Genomic DNA, 8,913 nt, shown 5'->3' on the forward strand with positions numbered 1-8,913 from the left:
GCTGTTCTTCTTCTCTTCGATCTGCCGATGGATTTTCAGGTGTTTGCAATCTTTAGATAAGCTATCTAGCTGATCTCCGGCTAGCTGAAGCAGTCTCAGCTTGCTACTTCTCCGCCATCTTGACTCGAATCCTAAAAGTCAATTTTTAAAGCTACTTAGAATTTTAGTAGGAAGGAAAAATACATTTTTAGATGTATGTATGTATAAAGCAAATGCCTATAAAATTTGTTTATTATCAGCAGGGTTTTGGGAATATCCACTTTCCACTCTTAATGGATACAAACATTGATTTTCTTTCCAGACACATAAATAATGGATAACATTAAGTATTGAATATTTAGAAAACACAAGAATTTTTCTTATTATCTTTAATGGAGAAAGTTATTTTAGAGCATATTTCTCATTACCTCCAGAACATATTTATTCCTAAAACTATAGATGATAAGGTTCAGTGTGCATGTGAGGATGATTAGAATATTGCTAAATATTTGTCCTGGCCTAGAATGTGTGTTGGGGGCCTCCTGCCTAGAAGGGGTCAACCCAATAGAGCAACAGTTCTTGGGAACCTCTTCAACCAAGGACATTCACAGGTGGCAAGCTAGAGTGCTACCGTGTCTCCCTGGTGATTGTTATGAGAACATTGTGAGGTTTGGCTTGTTGCCATTGCAGCTGCTGTCTCAAGACTAAGCTAATAAGGCTCCTGTGTTTTGTGAATATTGAGTTATGGCACAAGTGTCCAAACCACGAAGGTCCAGGCTGTCTGATACCTCTGCATGGCCAGCTACTCTCAGTCCAAAATAGAAACTAACACCAGATGTACAGGAGGTGATTCCCTTACTGTGTGGTATAAATCAGAACTCTGCAAAATAAACTTTGGCACTATTGGATAGACATCCTCCTTGGTGCTCCTCCTGCCACCATCTCTTTGTCTCTTAATTTCTTTTCACCATCCTCTTACCCTCACATTCCTGGTCGATTTGTCATGCCGGCTGCGACAAATGTGGTATGATTTGGGTCTCATGTATGTGAAAATAAATGACCCATAGTACATTGTGACCAAAATCATGTGGAAGGAACAGGTAGAAAATTACTTTTTCGGTGCTTCTGGTGATTTCATTTGAAGGATAGTAAGGAGAATTTAGACATAAGAAGCAAAGATTAAGGAGACAAGGGTAAACAGAAAAAATATGGCACTTACATAAGCTCCTCATTGTGTCCACACAGGACTTCAACATGGCAGGTACTTCACAGAAAAGGTGATCGATGACTCTTGAGTCACAGGAGGGAAAGTGGGTGGCATAAGCTGTGAGGACTATGGAGTTGACAGTGCCAACAAGTCAGGACCCTCCAGCCATGAGGATACAGACATAGTCACTCATAAAAATTGGATAATGCAGTAGATAATAGATGACTACATAGCAGTCATAAGTCATTGCTTCCAGGAGAAGACACTGACCACCCAGGAGGGTGAGGTATAGAAATATCTGGAAGCCACAACCTGCAAATGAAATAGTTCTGCTGCCTGACATTTTTGGAATAATATTGGAAATATGCAAAATGTCCATGAAAGACAGATGGCTGAGCAGGAAATACATTGGAGTGTGGAGTCTTGAGTTCCTGTGGATAAGGAGGATCATGACTGTGTTTTATGTAATAGCCATAATAAAAAAAATGATTAATATAAAGGAGAACAAAACTGGACTTGAATGCAAAGAAGAAAAGAATCCTAAAAGAATGAAATCACTGGTGGAACTGTGATTCTCATGCTCCATCATGAATAACACATTTTCCCCCTAAATTAGAAAAAAAAAAAAGCTAAAATGCAGTAGTAGTGCAAATCTCAAACTCATTTATATTTAGAAACATAATAAAATGAGAGTGATGAATATTTTGCAATTAAAATGAATAGATTCTCAACCAACTTTTGAAATGGGCTTGTTTTACAACATGGCCATTTATTTGTTTGAATCAACTGATGATATTCGGTATATCAAGTAAGCTGTTAGCTCCATGTAATCTCAGAGTCTTATTTCCATATTGATAAGTCAAATTCAGTGTTTTGTCAAATGTCACCATTTAAAAGAGACCAACCCCTGAACAGCATACTTAAAATCTCATTATCCCCTCCCCTAAACTATTGTCCTATCCTTTGATGTATCTTGCAAATAACTTTCCATCCTTTACATGTAAAATAAACTTATGAGCTATATTTATTATTTATTGGAATTCTCACTGACTGGAACTTGATCTTCACAAGTGGAAATTCTTGTTTTGACCCCTGTGTAAACTGAATGGCTAAAATAATGCCTGGTTCATAATGGTTACTCAGTAACATATTTTAAATGCATGAATAAATTAATAGTTTATGGAACTCACTTTTCTGTCTCATTTTTTATTTGTATAAAGCTTAAAAAATGAAAGGTATTATTTCTAAATCTTTCTAAAGTAGTAAGTAGTAAAATGCTGTAAAATCATCATAATGTGTATCTATAATTTGAATAGGAGTATTAAAATCAAAATTTCATTCATTAAAATATGACTATATTTTACATTGGTCAGGTTTATTAAATTCTAGAAATTGAATTAGGCTTTATCAATACTTTATATAGGGAATCATAGTTTTTTCCTAAATAATAATATTTATATGTGGATAGTGGCTTTTTAACTCTTCCCTTCCTTTCCTATTATGTGCACATACTGCATATGTATGATTTATCCCTCAATAAATAGATATACACACTTACATACTTACAGACACACACACACACACACAAACACACACAAGTACAATTTAGGAAAACACTGCTGCAGATCATGAAAAATAAATAACATAAAACAAGTCATTTATTATCTTTTAGTACTACTCATAAGTGTAATTTTATAAATGAAATCTGTTTTGGTTTTCAGTTTAGGGATGCAAATGTGCAAATATGTCCCGGATAAAATACAAATAATTTTTCTTTTTCTTTTTTATTTTATTTTACTGAAATCAAGATTTTTTATTATGAAATAAAACGAATTGTATTTTGATACCCTGGAATGTGAACACTGTTTTGCAATAATGTTAGGAATATTTAAAGATTAACATTTGAATGAAGTTGCAGATATATGCATGTTTAAGTAGTTCTGTATTTCCTGGTTTGACCTACAACTCAGTAAAATTTGGTATGGACATAAATTGAGATTTAAGTGCAGTGATGTCTTCCAAGAGCTGGTAAGTAATTCTCTAAAATCTGTGAATATTACTGAAAACTCAGATTCAATATATCATTATCTAAAGTCATTGACTTTTTCCCACAGCCAAAAATATCATTATCATCATCATAATTTTTTCATTCTCATTTTCTTTTTCAAATTAATGTTTTACTTTGTTACATTCATTCTTATTTAAAAAAAAATCCATACCCTATTTATTTTAAGGAAGGATGGGTAATGTCTATTTTCTATGGAATCCCCATTACATAGCAGACCCTGGCCTGTTGTGTGTTCTCAATAAATTCTTATTAAGGTAATTTTAACTATGGACTCTGTTATCAAAACTTTTCTACAATACATCAATTTTCTTGTTTATAAGTGTTTGTCCTCACCACAAGAATGTTTATATTTTTGTTTTCAGATATTAAAGACCTTCATAATTATTATTAACTCCATAATTTCTTCATCATTTTACATCTACTAGGTTTTTTCCACTTTCATAAAGTTCAGGGACATCTGCAACCATTCTTTTTTTTTAAGATTTTATTTATTTATTTGACAGACAGAGATCACAAGTAGGCAGAGAGGCAAGCAGAGAACGAGGAGTAAGCAGGCTCCCTGCTGAGTCCAGATAACCCGATGTGGGGCTGAATACCAGGACCCTGGGATCATAACCTGAGCCGAAGGCAGAAGCATTAACCCACTGAGCCGCCCAGGGACCCCTGCAACCATTCTTTAGGACATTTTACCTAGCCAGTTAATCAGGAACCTAGTATTTCCTCCCAAGATGCTACAATAATGGATAAAAGTACATCTTCTATGCCATCCACAATGTTCAATGAAATATATTTTTGAATCCAAAATGGTATGCTCTAGTGGTGAGTTTCCTAAAACTAAGTTGAAAACTTAGGAAACACATGATACATATCATGTAAACACTTCCAAATATGTATAACCTTTATCAAAAAATAACTTATTCTTTCCACATAGCATCAAATGTTCTTTGTTTAATAATGCTAAATTTAAGGGGATGTAACATTCAGTTTACACCCTCCTATCACCTAGAAGTTAACACTGTTATATCTCAATCTTTCCTCTCAGGTAAAAGATAGGTTTTCATTCCATTATTCAGTGAATGTTCAAATAATCTTTACTATTTCACAATTATCAAGATTTTCAAAGTGAGCTATGTATCTATTAATTTTGATTTAACTAGATCCAAAGTATATTTTTAATTTCTCTATGAAATCTTGCAGTATGGGGACACCTGGGTGGTTCATTTGGTTACTCCCCTGCCTTTGGCAAAGGTCCTGATCTCAGGGTCCTGGGATCAAGTCCCACATCGGACTCCTTGCTTCTCCTCTGCCTGCTTCTCTCTCTGCTTCTGTCTGCCAATCTTCCTCCTGGTGCTCTCTCTATCTCTCTCTGACAAATAAATAAATAAAATATGTAAAAAAGTTATTAAGTATGAAAATAAATCATTCAGTATGATTCCTTAAATTTATATGAGGGAAATTTACATTTAAATAGAAATAATTTATGCAATAATACCAGTAAAACTTTACATTTATTTAATTATTTATATTATTCTCCCCTAATCTTTTTAAATATTTTATTTATTCATTTATTCATTTATTTATTTATGTCTTTATTTATTTATTTATTTTTCAGAGAGAGAGATGGACATAGAGGGACAGGGAGATGCAGTCTCCCTGCTGAGCAGAGAGCCCAATGCAGGGCTAAACCCCATGACCCTGAGATCATGACCTTAGCCAAAGACAGATGTTTAACTCACTGAGCACTGAGGTACCCATCCCATACATCTCTCTATTAAAATTTCAACTGTAAAATAAAAGACAAATGCAGCAATCATTTCTTCCTGCAAAATGTTTATTTTAAAAAGTAATTGATACAGTAATCCTGAGGAACATTAAGTATGCACTTATAAATTACACTAAAATACAATGCTACTTTTATTTCTAGATATATTCTAAAGAACTAAAACATCAATGACCCAATTGATATGGTAATTATACAGTCTATGATAAAAATTCAAACGTCATGGGTGCCTGGGTGGCTCAGTTGTTTACTCGACTGACTTTGGCTCAGGTTATGATCTCAGGATCCTGGGATCTAGCCCTGCATTTGGCTCTCTGCTCAGTGGGGAGCCTGATTCTCCCTCTCCCTCTGCTGCTCTGCCTGCTTGTGTCTCTTGCTCTCTCTGTCAAATAAATAAAAAAAATCTTTTAAAAAATATCAAATGTCAGATTTCCATAATGATGAGCAAATGATTCCAACTAAGATGTAGCTACTGAGAATTCAGTTTTATAGAATTTCATAGAATAAGCAGAAGTCTGGCAATGTATTTCTCTAAATATGGATGGAATAAAATCATTATTTATTTGAAGAAATTGACATGGAAAATGCATATCATAAATGTATGCTAGACATTACTTTGCCTAGGGTTGGGTATGCTACTGATCCAAATAATTATATTAAGAAAGTAGAAATATAAGCTAAAAACTTATGCAATTTGAAGAAATAAAATAGAAAATGTAATGCAAATACAGTTTCTTTAAAATACTATATGTTGGGGCACCTGGGTGGCTCAGTGGGTTAAAGCCTCTGCCTTTGGCTCAGATCATGATCCCAGCATCATGGGATCAGGCCCTGTATTGGGCTCTCTGTTCAGCAGGGAGCTTGCTTCCCTCCCTCTCTCTCTCTGCTTGCCTCTATGCCTACTTGTGATCTCTGTCAAATAAATAAAATCATTATATATAAACATATTTATTTTTTCCATGTTATGTCCTTTATTTTTTTTAAATTTTTATTAACATATAATGTATTATTAGCCCCAGGGGTACAGCTCTGTACCAGAGCTGAATCACCAGGTTTATACACTTCACAGCACTCACCATAGCACATATCCTCCCCAATTTGCATAACCCAACCACCCTCTCGCTCCCCACTCCCCCCAACAACCCTCAGTTTGTCTTGTTAGATAAAGAGTCTCTTATGGTTTGTCCCCATCCTAATCCCATCTTGTTTCATTTTTTCCTTCCTTCCCCCCTACATCCCCCATGTAGCCTCTCAAATTCTTCATATCAGGGAGATTATATGATGATTCTTTTTCTCTGATTGATTTATTTCACTCAGCATAATATCCTCTTGTTCCATCCACATTGTTGCAAAAGGCAAGATTTCAATTTGATGGCTGCATAGTATTCCATTATGTGTGTATGTGTGTGTGTGTGTGTGTGTGTGTGTGTGTGTGTGTGTATCTTCTTAATCCATTCATCTGTTAATGGACATCTAGGTTCTCCATATTATGTCTTATTGTAATAGAACACATAGATTAGACACAAAAGTCTATCTAAAATTAGTATTTATCAAATCAGTAAGATAATGGTACTTGCCTCAAAAGGCTGTTTTGACAAGTAAGTGAAGCAACACATTATAACACACACACACACACACACACACACACACCCATAAAACAAAGCTTAACACTTAGTAGTTACACAGAAGTAATGATTATTACTGTTGTTGTGATTATTATTCTTTCTGAAATTACTATATTAGTATTTCTATCATTGTTTATTATTAATTTCATTGTTTTATGATTATTTATTTATAGATAATATATATAGAGAGAAAGAAAGATTCAGGATATGAGAGTATATAAATGAGTTAAGAACTGCAATTCAATGCTTTGAATCAGAAGTATATTGTGCACTAGGTGCCTGGTGAAATTGCTCCCTGAGGTTCTCTGAGGGAAAAGGAAATGCAGTATGTTGAATGACAATGTGTGGTTTGCTTCCCACCCATATACACACATACAGGCATGTGTGAGAGAGCAAAGTAATGGTCCTTACTATAAAACACATCAGCTGAGTTACTCAATGTTGCATATCTACTGGACACTTGACCTTATAATTAACTATTTTTTGTCCTTTTGACCTTTCAGGACACCAAATCATCCACCAAAAATATTATTTCATGGCTACCTTATATATATATTTGTTCTTGCTGTCATGTCAGTGTAAGGGATTCTTGTGAGGATTGTTTCAGTGATATCAAATCCATCATGCCTAAAAAGAAACTTCCAAAGTCCCCTGAAGCATGTGGTACAATTGGTACCACAATTTATAATAGCCCAAGCCAGAAATCAGAAAAAAAAATTATCCCAAATTTCCTTTATCTCTGCACTCTTCCATATAAAAATCACTATTGTCCTACCTTCTCTCCCTACATAATCGCCACACCTTTGGTTATTCCTCCTCTTGCTGCTACATTCCATGTGTTGTCGTGGTCATTCTAAACATCTATTCTGTCCTATGTCAGTAGAATGTCTTTATCTGTATGGGTTTAGTAACATCTACACAGGATCACACACTTCACAGCTTTTCTAGAAGTCAGAAGAGTGTGGCTAATGAAGTAAATTTCAGAAAATGACAATGGAAGTGTTTTGGGACTGGAATATCACATTCTTCTAATTTTTATTCTGTGAGTTTCACCTATATGTAATGATGTGTGGTCCTGATTCTTTCTGCAAGAGCTGTACAGAAAATAAAACCCAGGAATTTAGGAACAAAACGTGTCAGTTACCAGGCAATATATTCATCATGATAATATGTGAATATTAATGAAAAATAACTCACCAAATTTTCAAAAGAATAATTTGGAAAGAGAAAAGGCAAGAGGCTGTCCTGTGAGATGTTATTGCTATCCTTAACATTCATATTGGGTCATATATTTTGGGTATAATGGATCTAGGATAAATCCAGTGTGTTTTATTCAAAATGCCTAACACATAGTTTTATGACATAGAAGTACAAAAGATTATACAACATTGTAATAATAATTCAAATAAATGTCTGCCTTTAATATCTTCCTTTATGAATAGATCTTTTGTGTAGTCAAGTTTATTCTTTCTGGAGCACTGTTTTGAGTATGCAGATAATCTTCTAGGTTACACAATATGCAAATTCTATTAAATTTGCATTAAAAATAGTAAAATAACCAAACAAACAAACAAAGAAAAACAAAGACTTTGTTTTTGGGAATTTATCTCTAGTTCCCATTTCCATTGAAACTATTTATATTTCCATGACATTGTCTTTCCTGCATCTTTTCCAAACCTGTATTTTTTCTTACACATAAACAGTCATTCCCACCATTTCTAAGGTCTTTGAAGCCTTCCCATATCTAGGGTTTGATGTAAAAATATCCTTCCTTCTTTCTTATCTTTCTTGTGTAGAATTGGGTAACTCTGTCAGTGTATCCTGTATCATCTAAAGCTGCAATAAGTTTATGTTTGCTCTACATACTTTGAATGTGACCTGCTGATTCTTTCCTGACCTGGCCTCCAATGTCTCCCAAAGGTCTTCTTCTCTGGCTTCATTAAACTTTACCAATTTCACACTACATAGGACAGAACATTGGTGAGTTCTTTCACATCTAACACACTTGTCTGACTGGCTTCCCACAAGATACCAGCAAGCCCTTTCTTATTGGTGCCAAGCAATTGCTAACACCATTTGTGTGTCTGTTGCAATGTCACAGATGACCAGGATGACCGAGAGGCATGGGGTTATGCCCCATACTGAAATTTGCTTCAAAGCGGCTGAGAGTTTGCCAGTATGCATGGGATAAATAATTTGGAAGGACAAAAGAAGAAGGGAGGACACCTACTAAGGTCAATTCCTGTATTATGTA

General features: G+C 34.7%; 1 pseudogene; it reads right to left on the reverse strand.

Annotated features, from left to right (window-relative positions):
* Positions 1 to 368: 368 nt before the first annotated feature.
* Positions 369 to 1,775, reverse strand: LOC132028089 (olfactory receptor 2AJ1-like; annotated as a pseudogene).
* Between the last annotated feature and the right edge of the window lie 7,138 nt (positions 1,776 to 8,913).

This window comes from Mustela nigripes, chromosome 12 (genome assembly GCF_022355385.1).
Source record: "Mustela nigripes isolate SB6536 chromosome 12, MUSNIG.SB6536, whole genome shotgun sequence".
Taxonomy (NCBI): domain Eukaryota; kingdom Metazoa; phylum Chordata; class Mammalia; order Carnivora; family Mustelidae; genus Mustela; species Mustela nigripes.